Genomic DNA, 26,710 nt, shown 5'->3' with positions numbered 1-26,710 from the left:
ACATCCTGAGGGTGCACAGGCACCTGATGGTAACCACGGACAAGGTCGATTTTGGAGAAGATGGACGTCCCCGCCAAATGTGCTGAGAAGTCCTGTATATGGGGAATGGGGTAGCGGTCAGGCGTCGTTATGTCATTGAGGCAGTGATAATCCCCACAGGGCCGCCATCCCCTGCCGGGCTTGGGGACGATGTGGAGAGGGGAGGACCAGGGGCTACTGGACCGACGGATGATCCCCATTTTTTCCATCACGGCGAACTCCGCCTTTGCTGCCGCTAGCTTGCTGGGCTCTAAACGTCGCGCCCTGGTGTAAATGGGCGAGCTGGTAGTCGAAATATGGTGCTCCACCCTATGCTTGACGGTTGGAGCCAAAAAGTTGGGCTTCGTCAGCTCGGGGAAATCCTCGAGGAGACGGGCGAAATCGTCGGGCTGCGGCCACGCACATGAAATCGTGTGTGATGTGGCCGTGCTGCGCGACCCCAAAATATCGTCGAGCGTGGAGGCGCGAACGAGGCATCGATTTTTAACGTCCACCAACAGGCCGTTGGCGCCTAAAAAGTCAGCACCCAACAGGGCCTGTGAGATTTGAGTGGTGATGAAATTCCAGCTGATAAACTGTCCACCGAAACATACTCAGACGAGGCGCTTCCCGCAAGTGCGGATCGAACCCCCGTTGGCCGCTTGCATAGGGGGACCACGGCTGCCGGAGCGAAGGTCTATGACCGAGGCAGGCAGTATGCTGCATTGCGCCCCCGTGTCGCATAGAAAACGACGGCCGGAGATGGAGTCGGTTACATAGGTGAGATTCCCGGAAGCACCGATCGCCATCGCGGCCGCGGGGGAAGTACCGGGACTGGCGTGCTTGACTCGCGGCAGTCTATTCGACGGTCTGGTAACGAAACTGCACGGCGAGCGGCAGCAGCGGGCCTTCGGGCCGAAACGGGCGTGGTAGTAGCAGAAACCAGTCGTTGGAGGCGCCTTTGTCGGAGCCAGGGCCGGGCTCTTCGTGGCGGGGCGTTGCGCGAGGGCGCAGTTTTGTTGCCAGACCGCGTAAATCTTATCCGCCTCTTCGGCGAGCGCGACGCAGTCTGCGGTTTCTGCTCGGGCGAGGGACGCCTGTACTTGCTCAGGAAGTTGAGTAAGGAACAGTTCGCGAAACAGAAAGCACTGGGGCTCGGACCCCAGGAGAGTCAGCATATGACTCATCATTTCCAAGGGTTTGGAGTCTCCTAACCCTGGTAGAGCCAGTAAACGGTGAGCGCGCTCCGCTCTGGTGAGACCAAATACCTGCAGCAATCGTGTCTTGATGGCGACATACTTCTCAGCTGTCGGAGGACTCTCCAGCAGGCTGATGATTCTCGACGCCATCGAGCTCTCGAGGGCGGAGACCACGTGGAGATATCTGGTCTGCTCCTGAACAATGTTGCGGAGCTCAAATTGCGCCTCGGCTTGCACAAACCAAGAGGCTGCCTGTTGTTCCCAGAATTGGGGGAGCTTCAAGGCCACTGCATTGGCCTCCATCACTGGCCTGTGTTTGGCGTTCACCGCGAAAAACGATCACGAGGAATCGGGGTCACCAATGTAGGAGTCTCTGCACTCCTAACAAAGAATCTATAACTTACTGGAAGTTAACAAACTGAATTTATTGTCTAAGAACTTTACAAAACAAGAAACTACAGGAGAAGCTCAAAACAGGTCTTTTCTCTTTCAATCCACACGAGGACTGGCTGGCCCCGCCCTCTACCTCTGACGTCATGACGTCATCACGTTTCCCGCCGAAGGGGATGTCACGTGACCCACGTGATGACATCATCGCGTCAGATCGCGATGTTGCCGATCTAGCTCTGTTTAACCAGAGCCAACTTGAAAGGTAATAACATTGGTTACAGACAATTATGTAAGTCACTGTAAGAGTCTCTTAGTGGTTTTGCCACAATATCTCTATAGCCAGAATGCTTTTTCATTGTTAGGTTTCTAGATTTCCAGACCCAGTTTTTCATGCTTTAATAAGGTCAGAATTCTTTCATAGAATGGTGTATTTCTCCTGAATAGGTTATATGGCTTATTCCTTCACAGGTTTACCATCTCATCTGAAAGATGACACCTCCGACAGTGCAGCACTCCCTCAGTACTGCATTGGGAGGGTCAGCCTAGATTGCCGTGCTCAAGTTTTGGAGTGGGACTTGTAGGGTTCTCAAAATTCCCACATTCCCCAAAGTTATTAATAAAGGGACCCTGAAGGACAAAGCTATTAATAAGGGTACCCTAAAAAAAATGGCTTCTGGACCTCGTGGCAGAAGCCTGCAAGATTGGAAAGCAGGGCCCTGCAAGAACGGCAGGTCAAATGATATGCCGGGGCCTGTGAGAGCTGAAGCCAGACAATAGATAATGCAGAATACGCATTCTTCATTTTGAAACCAATCAACTCAGGAAAGACTTAATCTTGAACCCATCAAACCTTTGCATAAATAATCGCTTACAGTTTAAACTGGCTACCGAGCCAGGAAGATACCAATTCACATTATGAATAACAAACATCGAAACATTAAAGAGCATTTAACAACGGGGCAACCACCCAAAAAGCAGTTAAGGTGAACGACTATAATCACTTTAACGAGCCCACCAAAAATCGGACAAAGAACTAACCCTGATTTGGCGCGCAGATAACAACCTCCGAAATAGTATAACTGCAGGCCCACTGGCAACCAAGCAAGCAGGCGAGCAGACAAAACGGCAAGCAAATGTTTGCAGCAAGCAGGCAGAGAAGGGCAGTGTGGAGAAGCGTTGGGGACGAGCAGGCACACGCTCAGGACCAAAGACACTCAGACCTCAAAGAAGCAGAGCGGCACGGTGGGGCAGGCTTGACCGAAAACGACTAGGCCGCAACCGCACCCTTACACGAGGAACGACCACGAGCACCGCGGTGACAAATGGCTGGGAAAACCATACCTTCAGATCATTACCACTTGCACAGGTAGTGATCTAGGCCACCACGACCGAGCAAACACCGAAGACTGCCAACCGAACCCCAACCGCAACTAAACTTCGACGACCAGACCACCACCAGAAGAACAAAACCCGAAGTTTTCCACTCTACAAGGTAAAGTACCCAACAAAGACTTTACTCCCTATCTCTAACGGAGAAAAGAGGGTACTTTACTCAGACGTCTCCACCACTGCGCCCTGGGACCACGTGACGACGGCAGGCCCCAAAGGACACAAAGAGCGAACCCCAAAACCGCAACTGGCTTAATCGACAGGATCCAACCTGTCCAGAAACCCTTATTGGTGAGCATAATCCCTGGCCCCCCACAGCACAATTAGTTAGATATTGGGGATGGGACAAGGGTAGGGGGATTAATACTGTGATTTTTCCCTTGATGTGCTGTGTGTTCCCCATTCCTAATTAAGTGTACTCTTGTAAGCCTGTAACCATTCCAGTAATGTTAAATGTTGTAATTTTATTGTGCCTTTTTAATAAAATACAGTTTTCTTGTACCAAACCAGTTGTCTACTCCAATTCTGTATCGCTGCCTGTACCTAAGTCCGGTGTCTGGAACCCAGGGGTGTGGGAGCGATTCGAACCGCTCGAGTACCCAGTTAGAGGCGAGCTGACTGCACACACGCCACCCCCTACAGACTTGAACCCACAACCTGTAGGGGTTTTTTTCCTGCTCTCTTGCCCGTTCTGGCCTCCTGCCAGGCTTCGTGCAAGAATTACCCTTGAGTGCTTCGACCCACTCCCCCTACGGTTCTAGACCGTGGACTTAGATGCAGAGAACAGTAGTGCAGAGAAAAGGACTCAATAGACCAGGCTGAATAGCACGAAATGGATGCTTTTATTTTTAAACAGTTTGAAGCATTACAAAATACATGTCATAGGCACAGATTAAAGTAACTACAATCATGCACAAATTTATGAACTTGACTCTATGGAAATGGGGAACACACGGCACATCGTAAAAGGGGAAACACATTACGATTTCCCTTAACTCCCTCCCCTATACCTAAACTAAGTTTCGACCTGGGGAACCTGGGATCATGCTCACCACTCTCGAAATCGCGAGAAAGGGGGGTTCGCAGCCCTTTTGGCACCGCTTTCCGTCGCCACGTGGATTTGGAAACTTCTGGCGCAGTCGATATTCTCTCTCTCTCTCTCGGCGATGGGGTAGACACAGCCTCGATGAGCGCTCGTCAAGGTTGAGATCCACTAAGCCTGTCGTGGAGTTTTGTTCGTGGAGTAGAACAACAACCCAATGGGATGTTGAGACACGGAAGTGTCAGGCCCGGACTGTCTTTTTGTCTCCGGCCTGGTCGGTTCTCCAGAGGGTTTCTTCTCCGTCGGCCTGGGTCGTCGATGATCTCCCGACCCCAGTACCCGGGCCACCCTCGTCGTCTTCTCGTCGTGGCCGAGCCTTGTTTGGCTGAACACCGACCACGTTGTCTTTTTACCGAAACCGTCTGTCTTTAAAAGGACGAAAACGTTTTCATCGATTCTGCATCTGCCGAAGTGGAAGAGGCGCCGATCCTGCCACCGTCCGAAGAAGTTGAAGTCACATATATGGACTTTCAATCCATAGTTATACTCTTTTGGAACAGTCTTATCTCCCGCCAAATCATAGTCCTGTCTTTGTATTAATTTTGACGGGCAGAAATCTCTGCAGGGGCGCTTTGTCTTGTAACGGAGCCGGTGATAACTTAAACTGGCCTTCCTGGCCGATAATGTCTTTTAATGTCTTTTGCATTGTCACCGCGGCTCGGTTCGCATATTGATCGGTCCGGAGATTTTCCTTGATGGCTGCTAAACGGTTTTTCCTTTGTACAATAAATGGGTATGAGTGATTTTGCATTGTCCGCCCATATCTTGATGGGCCCCATCCTGTACTTGTAATCCATTGAATATGTATGCTGTTCCTCTGAGTTTCGGTTCCCAGATACTGGCTTTCGCGGGCTCACTGTCTTCAATCCACAAGCCTGTCTGGCTTGCAGTAACAGAAATAAAATGGTTCATAAACTGATCACGGGGCCTGGCGGCCATTTTGTATGCCCTTTTATCAAAGGTTTTTCTGTGCAAGCTTACTTTGGTCAATAAACAGTCTTATTTTATCCAGTTTTCTTGCATGATTTTTGCTGAAAATTGCGAATCTTACAGGCCCCCCTGTGATACTGATAGCTTGCTTAAAGTATCAATAATCCTTGATGAGCAAATTTTCCCTGATTCCCCACATCCAAACATTCCTGGCACTTAGCTATCTATGACCCTCACGACACATGCAGTTCCCATTTCCGCAGAAAACGAAAATTACCTTTTGTACATTTGGACAATCATAGACAGCGTATTTTAAACTATAACACATTCACTTGTCAGATGGGCAGGGGTTGATACCCCCTGGCACCATCTGCATGCATCTTTTATTAATCCAAAAAAACTTAAGAACGACTAATAACATAACAATACTTATTTCCTTATAACCCAAAACAATCACAAAAATTTTTTTAAAATGGAGGGACGCTTAATCTTATACTAGCAGCTTAGAGTGGGGTATCTGCTTCCCCCATTCGCACATAGCGTTCTCTCCATTCTCCTGTGTTCTCGTGCCTCTGGAGGCGTTTGCCTCTTTTGCAATGCACGAAGAGCAAAAATATCACAATCAAAACCTGACATACTACTAGGATATGGGATGCTATTCTAATCCAGGCGGGGACCTCTATGTTGGTGAACAAGTCCCACCATGGTGGGATGGTTATGTCCAATATGTCTTTTCCTATCTCGAAAGTCTTCTGCTCCAGTGTGTAGAAATGTTTCTGTGAAATTATAACGGCTTTTAAAATCTTGGTGAGGTGTTCGGGAAGAGGGGGAATGACATAACCAAAATGCGCGACAAATCGTTGTAAGTCTGTGAAATTCTCTTTGATAGTGATGTGAACGGTGGAGGGCGCAGGAATGGGGACAATTCGTTGTTGTGCCACTTGAACCTCGGCCCTGGGTTTGAAACAGAAACTGCTATCACCGACCGAACACCACTCGTGTTGTCCATATCGGTACTGAGGCGCTGCAGTGGTGACGCAGTATGTCCCACCCCCGATATATGCTACCTGTGGGGGCACATGGTCCTCTGCCATTGCCTCCATGGTGCAATTCACCGGCTTTGCGCTAGCAGTCCTGAACCCGCACTGCGGTTTCAGAAAGGCGTTCAAGTGCTGGGGACACAGGATGATGTGTGCTCCCCGGCTCCGACATCCCGAGAGGTCGGTGCCTGTCATCGTACGCTCCCATCTGATGACGTAAGGCGGGACCACTGCGTAACGAATGTGTGCGCCCCCCCGAATGACTCCAATGTTCTCTACTCTGTACACCGGGGCGGGCTTTGCTGCGGGACCCAACACCAGCATTCTTACTACTATTCCCATAATAGTGTGATTTGAATGTCCGCAGTCCACTGGGACTGGGTATGCTTCTGCGGCTAGTCTGAGCTGGCACGGGCTTAATGCATTCTCAAAAGGGTGGAGCGCTTGCAAGTGCTTGTTGCTGATCCAGGACGGGACCAAACCCTGTTTTAAATCCTCAAGATTACTGCGGCCCTCGCCCAGTAACCACGCCCCGTACAGCACACAGGCCTCGTTTTGCGCAGCTTGATCGGACGCATTCCGATCCTCCTTAATGAGTGCATTTACCGTTCTCGCGTGTTTCTCCAGCTCAGCAATTATGTCCTTAAAGTGTAGTGTCATGGCCTGGTCCTCATGCAACTCAGAACCCACTACCTTGTTTTCGTCTGTCAATATGTTCCTTAACTGGGCTTTTAAACCGTTGATCTGTGTCTGCAGCTCCACGTTTTCTAGAGCGTTGACAACAGATGTCCCGGTATTAAAAGCAGTGAATATGTCATTTACAGTACCCCTTCTTTGCCTCCCGACTCGATCCAAAACTTCTGGCGGTGTGGTGTATAATTTGTCTCTGTCGATGTCGGCAAAGTCAAATTCGTAAAATTGTCTAAACATACAGGTTAACAGGACCTGGTATAATTGTTCCGTTTCTTTGGGACACCACTCCGGCAATCTTACCTCAGTGAGATTTAAAATCACTGAGGCCACCGTGTAGTGTACCCCTTGGTACAGCACCTGACCGGTGGGTACCAATACTAAACCGTTCCCGGGTCCCTTGGTGGTGGTTGGGCACCCTCCTTTCTGGGCTAGTACTACCGGAAGCGTGGGCAGGGGCTTGCGTGGGCGGGTGATGAGTTCAGTGGCGTTCACCGGAATAGGGGAGTATGGGGCTCCGCACGCTCGAGTGCTAACATCCCATCTCATCCCCTTCCCTTCATCCTGCCACTGCCTCTGGAAGAAGATGGACACGCCCTTGGGGCAGACGTGTCTCGAACCCCACATACAGACATATATTCCCTCATCTGGTTCCCACCATTTGTCCCAACACACACGTAATTGTCCGTGAGTTCCCGTAATAGTCCGATGGGTATTATTACCCAGTCGCTCCCACTCGACCGTACAGTTTCTCATGTCCTTTCCCAGCTTTCGTAGCCACCACCATCGCCTTAGTGGTACGTTCCCATTGCACACCAGACAAATCCTCTTTCCCACGGTGACGCTGACTCTGGGCGCAAGGATCCTCACTCGAGGGCACGTTAACGAAGTCTCTTGGTAGGCAAAACCGAAGTTGCTGGAATATTCCGTGGAATTTGTTCCCAACCAACCTGGCCATCCGTTGCGATGGGGGCCGTGTCCCCGGAGCATCCGAAAATGATGACGTCCTTGGTGCGGCCTCGGTAGGCCCACCCGCACCCGATCGCCATGAACGCGATGAAAATCCTTTCCATCATATCCCAGGTTTCTGTAACCAACAAAATGATGTAGCCAGGCTCTCGATAGGTGCTGGCCTAAATTAATTGGACGCGCGGGTTCCTGGACCCCGCTCCCTAACAAACACACATACCGGGCAGACCTCAAAATTGTACTCTTAACACCATATACTTTACATTCCTTAAAACTATGACCATAATTACCTAACTTAACTTATGTACAGCGCCGCCCTCCGTGGGGCGGCTTTCCGAATCCCTATGAGGCCTGTCGTGTGCCACACCCTGCAGTGGGGCTGCATTGATCTTTGGCTTTGATCCCCCGCAGCCTGTCGCTGCTGAACGGGGATCATGCCTTCCTGGGGCTGCTCTAAACCGTGGTTGGGAAGGATGGGGAGAATCTGACCAAAATTTTCTGGGCTGTGGCGCTCGAGCCGACCTACGAGGGGCTGCTTTGGGTCGGGCTCCCGGGGCCGATGGACCGGGGGTTGGGACTGTTACCGTCACAGCCTGTGGTTCCTCCACAGCTGCCGGCTCCAGCTCCCCTTCCTCAGGCTCCACCCCCCCGGGGTCGGGATCTGTGGCTTCTGACTCCACCTCACCTGTCCCTACAGGTAGTGGGCCTCCGCCCCCATTCCCTACCTCCCCCAAGCTTGAGTCGAGGGCGGGATCGTCGCCCTCTGACTCTTCCTCCTCCATGACTGGGTCTAAGGCGGGGTCGAGCTGTTCGTGCTCTCTCCTGCCTAAATCCCATTCAAAAGATGAGACCTCCCACTCCAATGGGATGGCCTCTCCCTTTACGCAGGCTACGGTACCAGCCTGTGTGGTCTGTGACTCTGTTACAGGCTGAGGATCTTTGTTCTCCGACCTGGTCCCCTTTGATGGCCCTTGTGCACCTGATTTAAATAGTTTACACTGGTTGATGTGAAACCATTTGGTACGTCGGGGCGTTTTCACTGCATAAACCATGGGGCTGGCCTTGTCCACAATGCTGTAGGGCCCCATGTACAGTGGTTCAAAACTCCCTACCCTGGCGTAGTTTCGGACCATAACCTGGTCTCCGACTACCCACTCTTGTTGTTTCCGAGGTTCCAACAACAGTTTATTTCCCTGGTGCTGTCTTCCCATGTTCCCAGCCGCCTGCCCATAAACCTGTCTCAGGCGCTCCAAGAGGGTTTGGGCGAATTTGTCCCGTTTCACCTCTCGGAGCTGGCCCTCAGTGAGCACCGGGGCTAGCACATGGGTGGGTGTTCGCATGATCCTTCCAGTCATTAACTCGTGCGGGGAATACCCCGTGCTTTTGGACTGGCTGGCTCGGATCCCCATGAGGACTAAAGGCAGGACCTCCGCCCATTTCTGGGGCGAGCCCATTGTCTCTTTCCTCAGCTTTTCCATGAGGGTCCGATTCATACGCTCAACAATCCCGGATGACTGGGGATTGTATGCTACGTGCCACTTTCCCTCAATGCCCAAGAGCATGAGGGCGTTCTGCATTACTTGACCGGTGAACTGACTCCCCTGGTCGGACTCTACAAAACGGGGGAGTCCCCACCGTGAGAACACTTCCCGAATCAAGATCTTAGCAGTACCCAGTGCCGTAGCTGTTCTGCACGGGAAGGCTTCTACCCATTTGGTGAACACATCTACCAGGACAAGGCAGTACTTATAGCCTCCCTGGGCGGCGGGCAGGGGCCCTATGTAGTCGACCTGAATCGACTGCCATGGTCCCTCTACCCTCCTGATGTGCCCCATGGGCACCTTCCTTTTGTGGGGGTCTGGGTTGTTAGCAGCACACACAAGACAGCTTGCGCAGAACTCGCGGACATCGTCCCGAAGTCCCGGCCACCATCCCGCCTGCTCCACCCGTTGCCAGGTGACCTCAGGTCCGGGGTGTCCCGCTCCTGGACCCTCGTGGGCCAATTGCAGGAATTCCCTCCGGTGCTGCTGCGGCACAACCCACTGCTCCTCTCGGAACAGCATACCTTCTTTGACTGTGAGGGCTGCCGTACTGTACGGACCTTCTACCTGTTTGCCCTCTGTGATGGCTTTTAGGACTGCTTTTAGGGCGGGATCCAGGGTTTGGACGGTCTTTAGGTCTGGGGGCGGTGTCACCCCTGTGTTCCCGGGAATTCCCTCCCTGCCTTGGATCGCCGCCACGGGTCCGGGTTCGTATGGGTCCCAGAGAATGCCGTTGCGGGCACCCTCCCTGGCTAGCGCATCCGCCTGCTGGTTGCCCTGACTGCGGGGTTCTGTAGTGGAGTGAGCCTTCACCTTATGGATGAACACCTCTCCTTTCTCCCCCACAGCTGCTAGGATCTTCTCCAGCAAGGGCTTAACTGTTAAAGGCCGCCCGTCCGCGGAGGTGTACCCGCGTCGGGACCAGATGGCGAGGTACTCTGTACACGAATTGCACGTGAACATGCTGTCTGAGCAAATCGTGTATGGGGTTGGGAAAATCTCGGGGTGGGTAACCACGTACGCCACCGCGGACAGTTCAGCCTGCTGCGCGCTCATAGTGCTGGGGAGCTTAATTGCCAGGGCAATGTTTGCCGCAGGGTCATAAACTCCACACCCTGTGAGTCACTTGCTGTCAGCTACAGTGCTAGAACCGTCTACGTAGATCTCACGGCCTGTGGGATGTATCCCGGCCCGTAAACCTATGTTAACTTCCCATACCCCTTCTACGGAACATTGATGGGCTGTCCCGGGATATGCCATATTGGCTGCGAGCCTAGGCGCGCAGAGGCCTTTAACTTTGAGATCCATCTGGGAAAGGAGAAGGGTCCAGCGCGCAATCCGAGCGCTGCTTACGGTCCCATCCTTAATCCTCCCATCCAGAAGCATCTTCGTGGGGGTGTGATGGGTGAGGAGCGTAATGGGAGAGGTCCCTGTGAAGATCACTGATCTGTTCACAGCCCAATGCGTGGCCAGGAGATGCCGTTCGCAATTGGAGAAACTCCTCTCCACATCCGTGAGCACCCTGGAGGAATAAACTACTGGTCTTAGCTTGCCGTGCCGCTCTTGGAGCAGCACTGCGCTCAGGCTGTCCCCACTAGCGGCTACCTCCAGAAAGAACTCCTCTCCCCCATCTATGGCCCCTAGGGCTGGCGCGGTCTGCAGATCTCTTTTCAACTTCTCGAACGCTGCCTGGCACCCCTTGTCCCAAGACCAGTCGACTCCCTTGTGTAAGAGTCGAAGTAGCGGGGCCGCTGTGGCAGCATAGTCCTCGATGAAATCTCTGCAGTACCCGGTCAATCCCAAAAAGGACCTTACACCCGTTACTGTGTTGGGAATCGGCAGATCTTGTATAGATTCCCGCCTGGCCTTATCTATGGCTCTTTCTCCCTCGCGGATGGCCAGACCCAGGAATTTGACTTCCTGCTGGCCGATCTGGGCTTTCTTTGGGTTTACTTTGAAACCCTTCCTTTCTAACAGTTCCAACAATTCGGCTAACAGTGGGCCGTGCTGCTCCCTTGTATCTGTGAACAGGAGTAAGTCGTCCACATACTGCACTATCTGGTTGGGCTGGCTGAACTCTTTCAAACTCCCCGCCATGCACTGATGGAAAATGCTGGGGCTGTTGTGAAAACCCTGTGGTAAGCAGTTCCAAGTGTACTGTTGCCCTTTGAATGTAAAGGCAAACTTGTACTGGTCCTCCCGCCGCAGCGGAATGGACCAAAAACCGTTCGAGATGTCCAGCACCGTGAATGTGGTCGCCGATGCTGGAATACTCCCTATTAAGTCTGCAACTGCTGCTACCGTGGGCGCGCAGGCCGGGATATTACTATTGAGGACTCTGTAGTCTACCGTGGCTCTCCACGAATTGTCCGGTTTCTTTACCGGCCATAATGGGGAGTTTACGTGGGTGGCTATCGTCCTCAACACGCCCTGCTGTACCAATGAAGATATTGCTGTCTCCATGTCGGGTTCTGCCTCCTTGGGGAAATTATACTGCTTTTGGGGTCGGATCATGGGGTCCCCGTCTACGCTGACTTCGAACCCAGTGACTCTCCCGCAGTCGTGCTTGTGGGTGGCGAACGCGGTCAGATTTTCTGACACACGCGCCTGCAAGTGCATTGGGACGTTTGTTATCATGAGCTCGAGATCGTAACCTCCTGACGGCTTCATAGTGCACAGGGTCCCCTTTTCTTCCTTCCCCGGGATTACGACTACCTTACCTAAACCGCCCTCGGCTCCCCAGAGACAGTGATTTCTCAGGTCCACGAGGATCCCGTGTTCCACCAAGAAATCAGCCCCGAGGATGCCTTTCCCCCCCCCCCTCATTCCACTTCAATAGGATGCACGCCCATGTGGTGTGGAGCGCTCCCAACTGAATGGAGAGCGGGAGGGAGTACGCGCCAGCCTGTTCTCTACCGGTGAAACCCGCTACTAAATATGGAGCCTGGGCGGACAGAGGTGAGGCAAAAGGTTTGTCCGTGTGGATCACGGTACACGAAGCTCCCGTATCCAACAGGTAACTACCCCTTTGTTTCTCCACCTTCATCTCCACCACAGGTCTTCTCCAAGCGTCATAGCAGAGCGGACACAAGTAGACGGGCTGCGCGGGCATCAGTCATTTAGGTGTTTCGGCTGGGGTCTCGGGGGCGATAGGGCTGTTAGCAACCGCTACCTTCCCCTGCCAGGTCATCAGAGACCGCATAGTCTCCAAGACTGACTCGATCGCAGCGGGGTCCACAACCGCACCACCCCCTTTAGTCGGGGCAGAGGCTACGGTTGGGTTCTGGACTGGTGTTGGGGCAGCGGCCTGCACTTGTGGTTGTGCTGGTGTTGGGTAAACTCTCGGGCCGTTGGCAACTCGGGCTTGGGCTTGATCTTGGGCTGCGGCGAACGCTCTCTCCCTCTTATCCTTCCAAGGATTCCTACAGTCCTTGCGCCAATGACCCTCCTTCCCACACCCGTAACAACTGCTATTGGCTTGAGGAGGGCGATTTCCCTCCTGACGCCATTCCCTTTTAGCAGAGGCTGCGGGCCTCACCTCATGCACCTTTCCTTTTACAACAGGCGTTTTCTTGCCCTTGTTATTCCTATAACTGATCGTGAGCTGATCTAGCACTAGATCCTCCGTGGAGCGGGCGTTGGTGGGGTTAAACCATGCTTTGGCCTGTTCCTTCACTACTGGCAGGCAACCTGCTACCAGGCACCGAAGCCAGTGAGCCCTTTGTTCGCCATCCAGCCCGGCCCGGGCCGGCCCGCCCGGGCAGCTGCGCCGATACACTGGCCACAACCTGTCGGCGAAAACCCGTGGGGGTTCTCCCTCTAGCTGCACTGTCTTTTCTAAACGGAGGAACGGAGTTCCGTCCCCCTCTCCCATGATCTCCAGAATCTCATCCCGTAGCAACTCATAGTCCCTGTGCCCTCTCTTGCTCTCGTCAGGGAGACACTGGAGGAGCGAACTGTCCAGGGAGAACAGCAGCATTTTAGACTGTTCAACCCCGTCGCAGTCATTGACTGCTGCGGTCTGCTCCACGTCCCTGAACTGCACGGAGGGATCTCCTGACTCGGAGAGTTTTGGGATGTGACTTATCATCTCTCTTAGCTGTCGTGCGCTATGAGGCATTATGATCTGACTCTCAAGGGGTCCGTCATCGCCATTTTCTTCATTTGGACCGAGCTTCCGGTGCCTCGTTGGACACAACGGCGCTGGCCCCGACTCTACTGTCTGGGGTTGCTCTACCTCAGGGCTCTCTTCCTCTACCGCCTCCGTCTCCTGTCCCGGAGTCCAAGACTCCTCATAGGCAGGAGACGCAAAGGGTTCGGGGGTTGGTACCCCAACTGCCTCTTGTGGAATCGGTCTTTTGGATTCCTTGGCTAGCAACAGCTGACTCGCTGGTGGATTTATGAGACACAACAACCCGTTTGCCTTCGCTAGGGCCTTTCTCAGGTCCTCTAGCTCCCGGCGGCAAGCGCTGTGGTCGGTGTTCTCAGATCTATCCTCCATGGCCATCTTATATGCTGCCCTGGCTCCCAGGAGCTTTTCCTCTTGGGCATCTACTTGTTTGGCTAGACGGAACCACCTCTCTCTCATTCTACCTTCACTGGCCTTGGCCTCAACGACCTGACATTTTAAATATTCTACCCGGGTTTCGTGGCAGCGAATTACAGAGCGGCGTTCCTGATTCAGCGCGTCAAGCGATTCAATCAGTTTTTGACCTCCCGCAACCTTTTCCTCTACGTCTTTAAGCAAGCCGTTGATCTGGACTGTCTGTGCTGCAACTACCTGGTCCAAAAGCTGGACTTGCTTCTTGTAGCACATCAGCCAGACCGCCTTTTCTACAGATTTCTTGTGCTCTCTACCCGCTGTCCACTTGATGGCTGCGTCTAGCGGGCGCCTATCCCTTAATAGATCAGATATACATTGTTTTGTGAGGTTGACTTTTCCGAAAACATAATCTGCTATTCTTTCATCCATCACATTTCGTTTATTCAGATCTTGATCTAACACACTACTTTCCTGCTGCCAAGGTCCTGCCGCGGTCGCCATTTCTGTAGGGTTTTTTTTCCTGCTCTCTTGCCCGTTCTGGCCTCCTGCCAGGCTTCGTGCAAGAATTACCCTTGAGTGGTTCGACCCACTCCCCCTACGGTTCTAGACCTTGGACTTAGATGCAGAGAACAGTAGTGCAGAGAAAAGGACTCAATAGACCAGGCTGAATAGCACAAAATGGATGCTTTTATTTTTAAACAGTTTGAAGCATTACAAAATACATGTCATAGGCACAGATTAAAGTAACTACAATCATGCACAAATTTATGAACTTGACTCTATGGAAATGGGGAACACACGGCACATCGTAAAAGGGGAAACACATTACGATTTCCCTTAACTCCCTCCCCTATACCTAAACTAAGTTTCGACCTGGGGAACCTGGGATCATGCTCACCACTCTCGAAATCGCGAGAAAGGGGGGTTCGCAGCCCTTTTGGCACCGCTTTCCGTCGTCACGTGGATTTGGAAACTTCTGGCGCAGTCGATATTCTCTCTCTCTCTCTCGGCGATGGGGTAGACACAGCCTCGATGAGCGCTCGTCAAGGTTGAGATCCACTAAGCCTGTCGTGGATTTTTGTTCGTGGAGTAGAACAACAACCCAATGGGATGTTGAGACACGGAAGTGTCAGGCCCGGACTGTCTTTTTGTCTCCGGCCTGGTCGGTTCTCCAGAGGGTTTCTTCTCCGTCGGCCTGGGTCGTCGATGATCTCCCGACCCCAGTACCCGGGCCACCCTCGTCGCCTTCTCGTCGTGGCCTAGCCTTGTTTGGCTGAACACCGACCACGTTGTCTTTTTACCGAAACCGTCTGTCTTTAAAAGGACGAAAACGTTTTCATCGATTCTGCATCTGCCGAAGTGGAAGAGGCGCCGATCCTGCCACCGTCCGAAGAAGTTGAAGTCACGTATATGGACTTTCAATCCATAGTTATACTCTTTTGGAACAGTCTTATCTCCCGCCAAATCATAGTCCTGTCTTTGTATTAATTTTGGCGGGCAGAAATCTCTGCAGGGGCGCTTTGTCTTGTAACGGAGCCGGTGATAACTTAAACTGGCCTTCCTGGCCGATAATGTCTTTTAATGTCTTTTGCATTGTCACCGCGGCTCGGTTCGCATATTGATCGGTCCGGAGATTTTCCTTGATGGCTGCTAAACGGTTTTTCCTTTGTACAATAAATGGGTATGAGTGATTTTGCATTGTCCGCCCATATCTTGATGGGCCCCATCCTGTACTTGTAATCCATTGAATATGTATGCTGTTCCTCTGAGTTTCGGTTCCCAGATACTGGCTTTCGCGGGCTCACTGTCTTCAATCCACAAGCCTGTCTGGCTTGCAGTAACAGGAATAAAATGGTTCATAAACTGATCACGGGGCCTGGCGGCCATTTTGTATGCCCTTTTATCAAAGGTTTTTCTGTGCAAGCTTACTTTGGTCAATAAACAGTCTTATTTTATCCAGTTTTCTTGCGTGATTTTTGCTGAAAATTGCGAATCTTACACAACCTTCTGACTCAGAAGCAAGAGTGATACCGACTGAGCCACTGGCTGACAGAAATGAATGAAACACAGGTGTTGGTTAATCTTCAATCAATTCACGAGATTTTTAAGTTTTCTTTTTCAAAATGGATAAATTTAAATTTAAAGCAACAACTGATTTCCCGTTAGCCGTGGTGTGACATATTGTGATGAGCAATCAGGATTGGCCATTTCTCCGGTCTTCTCCTCTCCTGTCCCAAGGCCTCGACATGTTCTGGGATTGGGCTAATTTGGATGGCACTAATCTTCCAATCAGAAATGGCCATTCTTCACAGGCAAAGCGAGACATTGAGTGCCAGCAGGCTATTCAACCATCCTCGTCAACAACAACAACTTGCATTTATATAACTCCTTTAATGTAGTAAAACATCCCAAAGTGCTTCATAGGAGCGATTATCAAACAAAATTTGATATTGAGCCACACAAGGAGATACTAGGACAGTCGACCAAAAGCTTGGTCAAAGAGGTAGGTTTTAAGGAGCATGTTAAAGGAGGGTAGAGAGGTAGAGAGGTGGAGAGGTTTAAGGAGGGAATTCCAGAGCTTAGGGCCAAGACAGCTCAAGGCACAGCCGCCGATGGTAGAGCGATTGAAATCGGAGATGCGCAAGAAGCCAGAATTGAAGGAGTGCAGAGAACTCGGAGGGTTGTGGGGCTGCAGGAGATTACAGAGATAGGGAGGGGCAAGGCCATGGAGGGATTTGAAAAGAAGGATGAGAATTTTAAAACATCCACATACATGCAGCCTCTTCTTCTTAGGCAGTCCCTTGGAACCGAGGATGATTTTCTTCCACACTAAAAATGAGTTCTCAGGTGACTGATGAGTCCAATGCGGGACCTACAGTCTCTGCCACAGGCGGGGCAGATGATGGTTAAAGGGGCGGGTGGGTGGGGTGCTTGGGTTGACGTGCGCTCTTTCTGCTATTTGCGCTTGGCTTCCGCTTGCTCCCGGCGAAGAGACTCGAGTTGTTCGGCCCCTTCCCGAATGCTTCTCCTCCACTTTGTGTGGTCTTGGGCCAGGGATTCCCAGGTGTCGGTTGGTGTAAGATTTGCAAAATTTCTGCATTTCCCCGAAGGCTGTTATTAATCAGAAAAGGGACCCTGCATGGACATTTTAATGAAAAAGGGTACCCAAGATGGCGTCCGTGCCTCGTGGCAGAAAGCCTGTGGGATTTTTAAAATGGACTCTGCAACGCAGACAGCTTGTGGATCGAAACCTAAGCTGCAGTTTTCTGTGAAGAGAGACTTTGTATTTTGAAACCAGACAGGACTGAATTATATATTAGACCGAATTGGAGACAAATCTAAATTCAGTTTAGGCCTATAGTTAAGGCCATCAAGCAGTCTACATATATAATCGGAAACAGATTAAGAGAGCCATCGAGGCTGGACAGGCCCATCAAGGAACATTCATGACAATACAAGTCAATTATCGGGCCGGTAGATGTGATTACCAGCCATCTAAAAACAGTTAGTATGGATTGCTACCATTATTTAAGATAGCCCGCCAAGATTAAGACAAAGAACTAACCTGATTTGGCGCACAGATAAGGGTTTTCGAAAGGAGTATAATTGAAGGCCCCCAGGTAGCAATCACTCTGCTCTTCTCTTCTCTCTCTGCTCTTCGGCCCCTCGCCCTTGTGGCTGTCGCTCTTTCCCCGTCCCATGCTTACCCCCTGGCCTTTGCCCGTGCCTTTTGCCACTCCATCTGAAAAATCGCCTCGGCACTGCATCGGGCAGACACGGACAATTCAGGCCAGGCGAGGCGGGACGCGACGAGGGGAGGAGGGAAGACCACCTGAGGAAGACCGCCTGAGGAAGACCAACTGAGGAGACGAACTGAGGAGACGGACTGAGGGTAGGCTTCGAATCATCGGGCCTTCAGCCTCAGCCGACCTGCGAATATCTGCACACCAACTCAAACTGTCGGCTGGCGACGAAGAATCATCCCTGCAAGGTAAAGTACCCAAACAGAGACTTTAACTTTGGGGTACTCGAACCTGGACAACGCCCTTGCAGCGCCCGGAGACCACGTGACGACGGCAGGCTCCAGAGAGCACCAAGAGCGAACCCCGAACCCCACTTCTGTTTTGAGTCCAACAAACCCTTTTGGTTGGTGAGCATGAAGTTCTGACCCCTCATAGATTAATCTAGTTAGGTATAGGGGGTGGGATAAGGATAAGGGGATTGTTACGATAGTTGTTTTCCCTCAATGTGCCGTGTGTTCCCCATTCCCTGTATAAGTATATAGTTATTCTTTTGTATTTTTGCCTGTAGAAGTGTACATTAGTAATTTTCCATAAGATTGAATCAATTTTTTTCCTTTTCAATAAAATCTTGGTTTTTGTTTACATCCATCCACCTGTCTACTCGAGTCTTCTCTGTACCGCCGCCTTGTACCTAAGTCCGGTGTCTAGAACCCAGGGGCGAGGGAGCGATTTGATCCGCTCACCAAAAACAGTCAGAGGCATAACTGACAGGGCGCACACGCCACCACCACAGGCCACCCCCTACAGTTGGGTTGTTGCATTTTTTCAAGGAGGCTTTGAGGGTGTCCTTGAAGCATTTCCTCTGCCCACCTGGGGCACTCTTGCCATGTCAGAGCTCCGAGTAGAGCGCTTGTTTTGGGAGTCTCATATCGGGCATGCGGATGATGTGACCCATCCATCGGAGCTGATCGAGCGTGGTCACAGCTTCGATGCTGGGGATGTTGGCCTGAGCAAGAACACTGACGTTGGTGCAACTATCCTGCCAACGGATTTTCAGGATCTTGCGGAGGCAGCGTTGGTGGTACCTCTCCAGTGCTTTGAGGTGCCTGCTGTACATTGTCCATGTCTCTGAGGCATACGGGAGGGTGGGTATCACTACTGCTCTGTAGACCATGAGCTTGGTGCTGGGTTTGAGGTCCTGGTCTTCAAACACTCTCTTCCTCAGGCGACGGAAGGCTGCACTGGCACACTGAAGGCGGTGTTGGACTTCGTCATCGACGTCTGCCTTTGTTGACAGTAGGCTCCCGAGGTATGGAAGGTGGTCCACGTTGTCCAAGGCTTCGTCATGGATTTTGATAATCAGGGGGCAGTACTGTGTGGTGGGGGCAGGTTGGTAGAGGACCTTTGTCTTACAGATGTTTAGTGTAAGGCCCATGCTCTTGTATGCGTCAGTGAAAGTGTTGACTATGGTTTGGAGTTCGACCTCAGAGTGTGTACAGATGCAAGCGTCGTCTGCATACTGTAATTCGACGACAGAGGATGGGATGACCTTTGATCTGGACTGGAGGCGACGGAGGTTGAACAGTTTCCCGTTGTACTGCCTATGGCAGGAGTCACTGGCTACAATCAGGAATTGTAACCCCGGCTCGTTCCCCACCTCTCACTCCCCACTACTGAAATCTATTCTAACGCCTGTAGCACTGACCCATCTAAGCTCTAATAAACAAAGGAGCAATCTTGGATCCTTTCTGCTCAGTATACAGTGCATTTACCCACTGAGCCAGTGGCCTTATTTCAGCCTTAAACATCAACTGAGCTGGCTACTCTTTTCCACATCACAAAATGACTTGGATTGAAAAGCTAAAGGCATTACCTTCAGAAAATTCCTAACGTTGCTTTTTAAGGTTAGCTGCGTTCCCTACTGCGCTGTGTCTCTGGAGCATGGGAAAAGGCGTGGAGGAAGAGAAGGGGCGGAGGGATCTGTTGCGATGGGATTGAGAGATACAGTGAGAAGCGACGGAGGGATATGCGGAGAAAGGGCGGAGGGAGATGGCGAGGGGACAACTAGTTTGGCTTGATCTGTCAAAGAGAGACAGGCTTGTTGAGCTTAATGGCCTTTTCCTGTTCCTAAAATTTCTTATGTTCCTAAGACAAATATACACATCGGTGCAATAATGAGTTGAGTCATCTTAAACCCAATGAGGAACTATAAACACCGTTCTAATGCCACACTGCCATCTGGTACTTTATATAAAGTATGTACAGCTTAGTGTTTTTATTAAATTTGATGGTTTACTGAATATGGTCCGTGACTGGTTTTTAATTAGGAGCCAGCACAAATGAGAAGCCGAGACAGTGTGGCAGATGAAGATGGTGTCTATAATTGTTAAAAAGTGGATGAAAATGATGTCAGAGGAGGAATATTACAGGCTTATTGTCGCATTGTTATTAGACACCAAAGTATGAAAATTAAGGTTTTTATTTGTTAAGCATCCAGCTCCTCGCGCCACACAAAATAGAACACAAAAGCATGTTATATTTGGACTGGATTCATTTAAAAGGCGTGTTTATTGTACTGAAATAACAACAGAAAATGCTGGAAAAACTCAGCAGGCCAGGACAGCATCCGTGGAGAGAGAAACAGTGTCAACATTTCAGGTCGATGGCCCTTCGTCAGAACTGGAAAAAAGCAGGAAGTGGAAAGCAAGTTTAGGGGCTGGGAAAAGGGGGAGGGGATGAAAGAACAAAAGGTCAGTGATAGGATAGAAAGCCGGAGAGATTAAGAGACATTGAGAGACATTAAGAGATATTCAAGGCGAGAGGCGGTGGTAATGGCACAGGTTAAGAAACAAAGGATGGCTCTAGATGGGGGGTGAATTGCGCTGGCAGAATGAAGGACAGCTGCCATGTGGGAGGGGGAAAAAAAGAGGAAAATATATATATTTGTTGTAGGGGCCGAGGTTATGATCTGAAATTGTTGAACTCTATGTTGAGTCTATAGAGGGCTGTAGAGTGCTTAATCGAAAGATGAGGTGCTGTTCCTGATTGGGCTTATTAAGGCAAATTGAAGGAAGCGGGTCGGATGAGGTAATTTGATGACGCGTTATCAGCCGGTTTCCTTAAAGGGACCGTGTACAAATTTACTTTGACAGTTGTGCAGTCAGTGTTCTACAGCATTGAGGTGATGCAAACACTGACAAGCACTGCACAGAGGTGCAGGGCTGCACCCAGGCTCTCCCACGACTCCCTCCGTATGCTTATGGAGAGAGTCACAGCACGCAGGGAGGTCCTCTTCCCTTCCCATGGGCGGAAGAGACCTCCCCAGGAGACCAACTCAGCCTGGTTGTATATTGCACAGGAGGGCACAAGTAGGGATGTTGTCAGGAGGACCAAGCTGCAGTGGCACAAACCTTTCAATGAACTCAGTAGATCATGAAATGTCACTGCAAAGACACACTCAACCTCATCCTGCTGTGCCACTCATCACATCCCCATCACTCTGCCTTCCCCACCCTACTCCTGCACATCCTTACTCACACCAACTTATCTTGCACCTCCATCCATCCCTCTCTATCTACATTATCACTTCCCCATCTCGCTAGCCACCCCTTACACTCACCCTCATCATACCAACTAACAACACACAAGGGTAGGCACTTGTGTGTGTTAGCCAGTGTTCATGTGAAGTTTCCGTTAATGTGCTGTCAAACATTGAAATATTTATTTTGAACACTTTGCGTTCTTGGGCAGATTTGTGTACACCTTTGGGAATGGCTTAGTGAGCTGCAGTAAATGGTGAGACATAACAGTACCCGCACCCAGCATTGCTGATGAGTGTGAAAAGAATGGCTTGGGCATTGTAGGGATGCTTTATTTTGTTGGTGTGGGGTGGTGCCAACCTGGCACATCATTTGGCAGCCTGGGTGTGCAACATCAAGTGAAGTAAATGTGGCCATCCCTGGCATCCTGGGCAGCAATGTGGTTGGGTGCTGATGCCCTCTGTCATGTGCAGCATCTGGTGATTGCGGAGAAGGTTGGTGTTGTTGTTGGTGCTGCTGGTGTGCCTGGTGCTGGTGTTGGGGCTGATTGTGGTCAGATTTTGAGGACCAAGGTGAGAGAGTATAAAGTGTGCCCATGCTGATGGAATAGATGGCAGGTGAAGTTGAGATGACAGAAGCGATCTGTAAATGGTGGGAGAGGTAATGAGGTCAGACTGGATGGAGACTTGTGTAAAGACTGGGAGCATTCTGAATCTGTAGTGGAAATGCAGTTTAGAGAAGCTAGTGGTTAAGGGAAGATATTTGAATCAGCTATGAGCTTTGAGTTGACATTTGAAGCTGTCAACTCATCAGCTGATTCAATGGCAAGTGACCTCCTGCCCCAGCTTCACAAACGAGGTCTTGGCACAGCGGGAAACAGATGGGCAACCTGTCACATTCAAAAAGCTGGGGGGATAAAAAGCATTGTTAAGTGGCTGTAAACAAACCACTAATGACTTGAATTGGGTCCCCCACCACTGCCTGTCAGGTCAGCTCAGTGCTTGTCGACCCAACATTGGGAAATGCATGTGTGCGCATTTTGACAACAATTTCCCAACCCACTGTCAATCATTTTAAATTTTACAACTAACACACCATCAATCAGGGCCACTAAGCACCAGCAAAATCGCAGCCATATTCTTCTCAAAAGATCTTGCCTGGCAAATGTGAGCATTACCCCTTTAAATAAGGATGACAAAAACACAAGTGTCTTCTTTCATATATATCCCAATAGTACAGTTCTAAAAAGAACTATTATCCAAGGACTCTGCAAAATATAGTGTTACAGTTATGCTACAGCAAGTGATTTCATTCAAAGGCATAATATGCAAAATTATGCAAATTTGCTTAGTCCCTCAAAGCTATACACTGTAAATCAAACAATCGGAGAAACCGAACACTCAGTGGAATACAAATTACCTGACATTCTGCAACACCGCTTCATACATTGTAAGTGTTGACATTTCTCTCTACTTTCATTGTCCAAATATAATACTCACATGGGTGGTATTGTGGTGTAATATTTATACAACTTGCGAACATCACTGGACATAACCTGCTCCCAACTTTCTCACTGGCGTGCTGTATAGTCGGGTTCACATTTGTAAGCACGGTGTTGCAGCCATGCTCATGAGGTATCCTCAATGTAACACAGCTTCAATGGCATGGAGCTGTTTATTCTGAAGGGTCCCTCCCCCAGATCATTTGAACCCACCTTAAGAAAGCCTGAAATAAAAACAGAAAATGCTGGAGAAACTCAGCAGGTCAGGCAGCATCTGTGAAGAGAGAAACAGAGTGAACGTTTCAGGTCGATGACCTTTCGTCAGAACTGGAAAAAAACAGGAAATGGAACAGATTTTTAAGCAAGTGCAGGGGCTGGGAAAGGGGGGAGGGGGTGAAAGAACAAAAGGGAAGGTCTGTGATAGGATAGAAGGCAGGAGAGGTTAAGAGATATTCAAGGCAAAAGGAGGTGGTAATGGGACAGGTTCAGAAACAAAGGATGGCTCTAGATGAAGTGTAAATTGTGCTGACAGAATGGAAGACAGCTGCCATGTGGGGGAGAAGAAAAAAAGACACAGACAAAAAGTGTGGATAAAAAATATATATATGATAGAGGCCGAGGTTATGATCTGAAATTGTTGAACTCTATGTTGAGTCCGGAAGGCTGTAAAGTGCCTAATCGGAAGATGAGGTGCTGTTCCTCAAGCTTACGCTTTGCTTCCATGGAACAATGCAAGAGGCCGAGGACGGTGAGGTCAGAGTGGGAGTGGAGCAGAGAATTAAAGTGACAGGCGACCGGAAGCTCGGGGTCCCCCTGACGGACTGAATGGAGGTGTTCCGCAAAATGGTCACCCAATCTGCATTTGGTCTCCCCAATGTAGAGGAGACCGCATCGTGAGCAGCGAATACAGTATACTAGATTGCAAGAAGTACAAATAAACCGCCGTTTCACCTGGAAGGGGTGTTTGGGGCCCTGGACAGTGGGAAGGGGGGAGGTATAAGGGCATGTGTTGCATCTCCTGCACTTGCACGGGAAGGTGCCAGGTGAAGGGGAAGGGTCATTGGGGGTGATAGCGGAGTGGACCAGGGTGTCGCGGAGGGAGCGGTCCCTACGGAATGCTGAAATGGGAGGTGAGGGGAAGATGCGTTTGGTGGTGGGATCACGCTGGATGATCCGTTGAATGTGGAGGCTGGTGGGGTGAAAGGTGAGGACAAGGGGAACTCCTGTCGTGTTTCCGGAGGGAGGGGCAGGGTTAGGGTAAAAGTGCAGGAGATAGAACAGACACGGTCAAGGGCTGTGTCAACCATTGTGGAGGGGAATCCTTGGTTGAGGAAAAGGGAAGACATGTCAGAAGCACTGGTATGGAAGGTGGCATTGTCAGAGCAGATGCGGCGGAGACGGAGAAACTGGGAGAATGGAATAGAGTCCTTACAGGCGGCGGGGTGGGAGTAGGTGTAGTCCAGGTAGCTGTGGGAGTCAGTGTGCTTGTAGTGAATGTTCGACAATAACCTATCCCCAGAGATAAAGACGGAGAAGTCAAGGAAGGGAAGGGAAGAGTCAGAGATGGTCCATGTGAAGTTGAGGGAAGGGTGGAAATTGGAAGCAAAGTGAATGAAATTATCTAGTTCAGGGCGAGAGCAGGAAACGGCACCGATACATTCATCAATGTACCGGAAAAAGAGGTGAGGGAGGGGACCTGAGTAGGACTGGAACAGAGAGTGTTCCACATATCCCACAAAAAGGCAGGCATAGCTAGGACCCAGGCGGGTTCCCATAGCAATACCTTTGATTTGGAGGAAGTGAGTGGAGTCAAAGGAGAAGTTGTTCAATGTGAGAACAAGTTCAGCCAGGCGGAGGAGGGTGGTGGTGGATGGGGACTGGTTGGGCCTCTGTTCAAGGAAGAAGCGGAGCGCCCTCAGGCCATCCTGGTGGGGGATGGAGGTGTAGAGGGATTGTACGTCCATAGTGAAAAGGAGGCGGTTCGGACCAAGAAACTGGAAACTGTTAAAGTGGCGGAGGGCGTCGGAAGAGTCGCGGATGTAGGTGGGAAGAACCTGGACAGGGGGAGAAAAATTAGAGTCGAGATAGGAAGAGATAAGTTCCATGGGGCAAGAACAGGCTGAAACGATGGATCTACCAGGGCAGTCCAGTTTCTGGATCTTGGGAAGGGGTTGGGGAACTATGAGGTTGGCGGCAGTGGGGGGAAGATCTCCAGAGGAGATGAGGTCAGTGACAGTCTTGGAAACGGTGGTTTGATGTTCGGTGGTGGGGTCATGGTCCAGGCGGAGGTAGGAGGAGGTGTTGGAGAGTTGGCGTTCAGCTTCCACTAGGTAGATGTCGGTTTGCCAAACAACAACAGCACCACCCTTGTCAGCGGGTTTAATGACAATGTCGAGGTTGGATCTGAGAGAATGGAGTGCTGCAAGTTCAGAGGAAGGTAGGTTGGAGTGAGTGAGGGGAGCAGAGAAATGGAGAGGGCCGATGTCATGCCGGCAGTTTGCAATGAAAATATCTAGAGAGTGTAAGAGGCCAGAGGGAGGGGTCCAGGTGGAACGAGAATTCTGAAAGCGGGAGAAAGGGTCAGCCGTGCAGGGGGAAGACTCCTGGCCAAAGAAGTGGGCATGGAGACGAAGGCGGCGGAAAAAGAACAGCATCGTGCCGAGCTCGAAATTCATTGAGGTGGGGGATGTAAGGGGTTGAAGCTCAGGCCTTTGCTAAGGATGATCGTTCGGGGTCAGAGAGGGGAAGGTCAGAGGGGATAGTGAAAACGCGGCAGGGGGTGAGATTGAGAAAGCCTGTGTTTGCGGCAGGATTTTCAGAGTTCCGTCAGGGTCACCGTGCCGAAGAACACAAGAGCAATGTGGGTTTGTACCCACATTACCCCACGTATTGAGGGTAGTTTCGCCTCAAGGTCGTAGGTTCAAGTCCCACTCCAGGGACTTGAGCACAAAATGCCAGGCAGAGACTGGCGGCACAGTGCTGAGGAAATGCTGCACTGTCGGAGGTGCCGTCTTTTGAATGAGACGTTAAAGCGGGGCTCCATGTGCCCTCTCAGGTGGGCATAAATGATCAGAGAGGGGAGTTATCCCCGGTCTCCTGATCAATATTTATCCCTCAATCAGCATCACTAAAAAACAGATGACCTGGTCGTTATCACATTGCTGTTTGTGGGAGCTTGCTGTGTGCAAATTGGCTGCCGAGTTTCCCACATTACAACAGTGACCACACTTCAAACGTTCTTCAATAGCTGTAAAGCGCTTTGGGACGTCCTGAGTTTGTGAAAGGCGCTATAGAAATTCAAGTCTTTTTTTTTGGATGATACAGGCGATGTTGGATCAGCCGCCCATTTTACATCTCTCTCATTTTTAATTTCTATTAACTTCAATGGAAGCAAAAAATCAGGAAAAGTGTACAACAGGTGGCCCATACGATAGCGCCCGTTTTTTTACACTATTATCCAAAGTCAAGATCTTCCTCATTGGCTCCTCAGTCTCCGCTGGGGGGAAGCACTGAGCAGGAGCCAAGATTTCTCGACAGGAAATGAGGGAAATGCAAAAGGAGGTTAACCTCCAAGATGCTCTGAGTGGACAGAGTCAGAATGCTAATGGCACAAGTCTCGGAGTGAGTTGCCTACCCATATTTTTGTAGTTGTTAGTAAATGCTGTAAAGGGAACTAAAGAAAGAAAGCCTATGCTCAAATATAGCCGATTGGTTTTCAAACTTAACTATTACTAGAATCGTAGAATGGTTACAGCACAGAAGGAGGCCATTCGGCCCATCGAGCCCGAGCCGGCTCTCTGCAAGAGCACTTCAGCTAGTCCCACTCCCCCGCCCTTTCCCCGTAGCCCTGCATATTTTTTCCCCTCAGGTACTTATCCAACTCCCTTTTGAAAGCCGCGATTGAGTCTGCCTCCACCACCCTCTCAGGCAGTGCATTCCAGATCCTAACCACTCGCTGCGTAAAAAAGTTTTTCCTCATGTCGCCTTTGGTTCTTCCGCCAATCACCTTGAATCTGTGTCCTTTGGTTCTCGGACCTTCTGCCAATGGGAACAGCCTCTCTCTATCTACTCTGTCTTGACCCCTCATGACAGAGTAGGTAGGGGTGAGTTTAATCA

This window comes from Somniosus microcephalus, chromosome 6, assembly GCF_052327205.1.
Source record: "Somniosus microcephalus isolate GS21.2 chromosome 6, FLI_Smic_1.0, whole genome shotgun sequence".
In the NCBI taxonomy this organism is placed as follows: domain Eukaryota; kingdom Metazoa; phylum Chordata; class Chondrichthyes; order Squaliformes; family Somniosidae; genus Somniosus; species Somniosus microcephalus.
The sequence above is the reverse complement of the archived record's forward strand: the minus strand, read 5'-3'. Positions refer to the sequence as shown.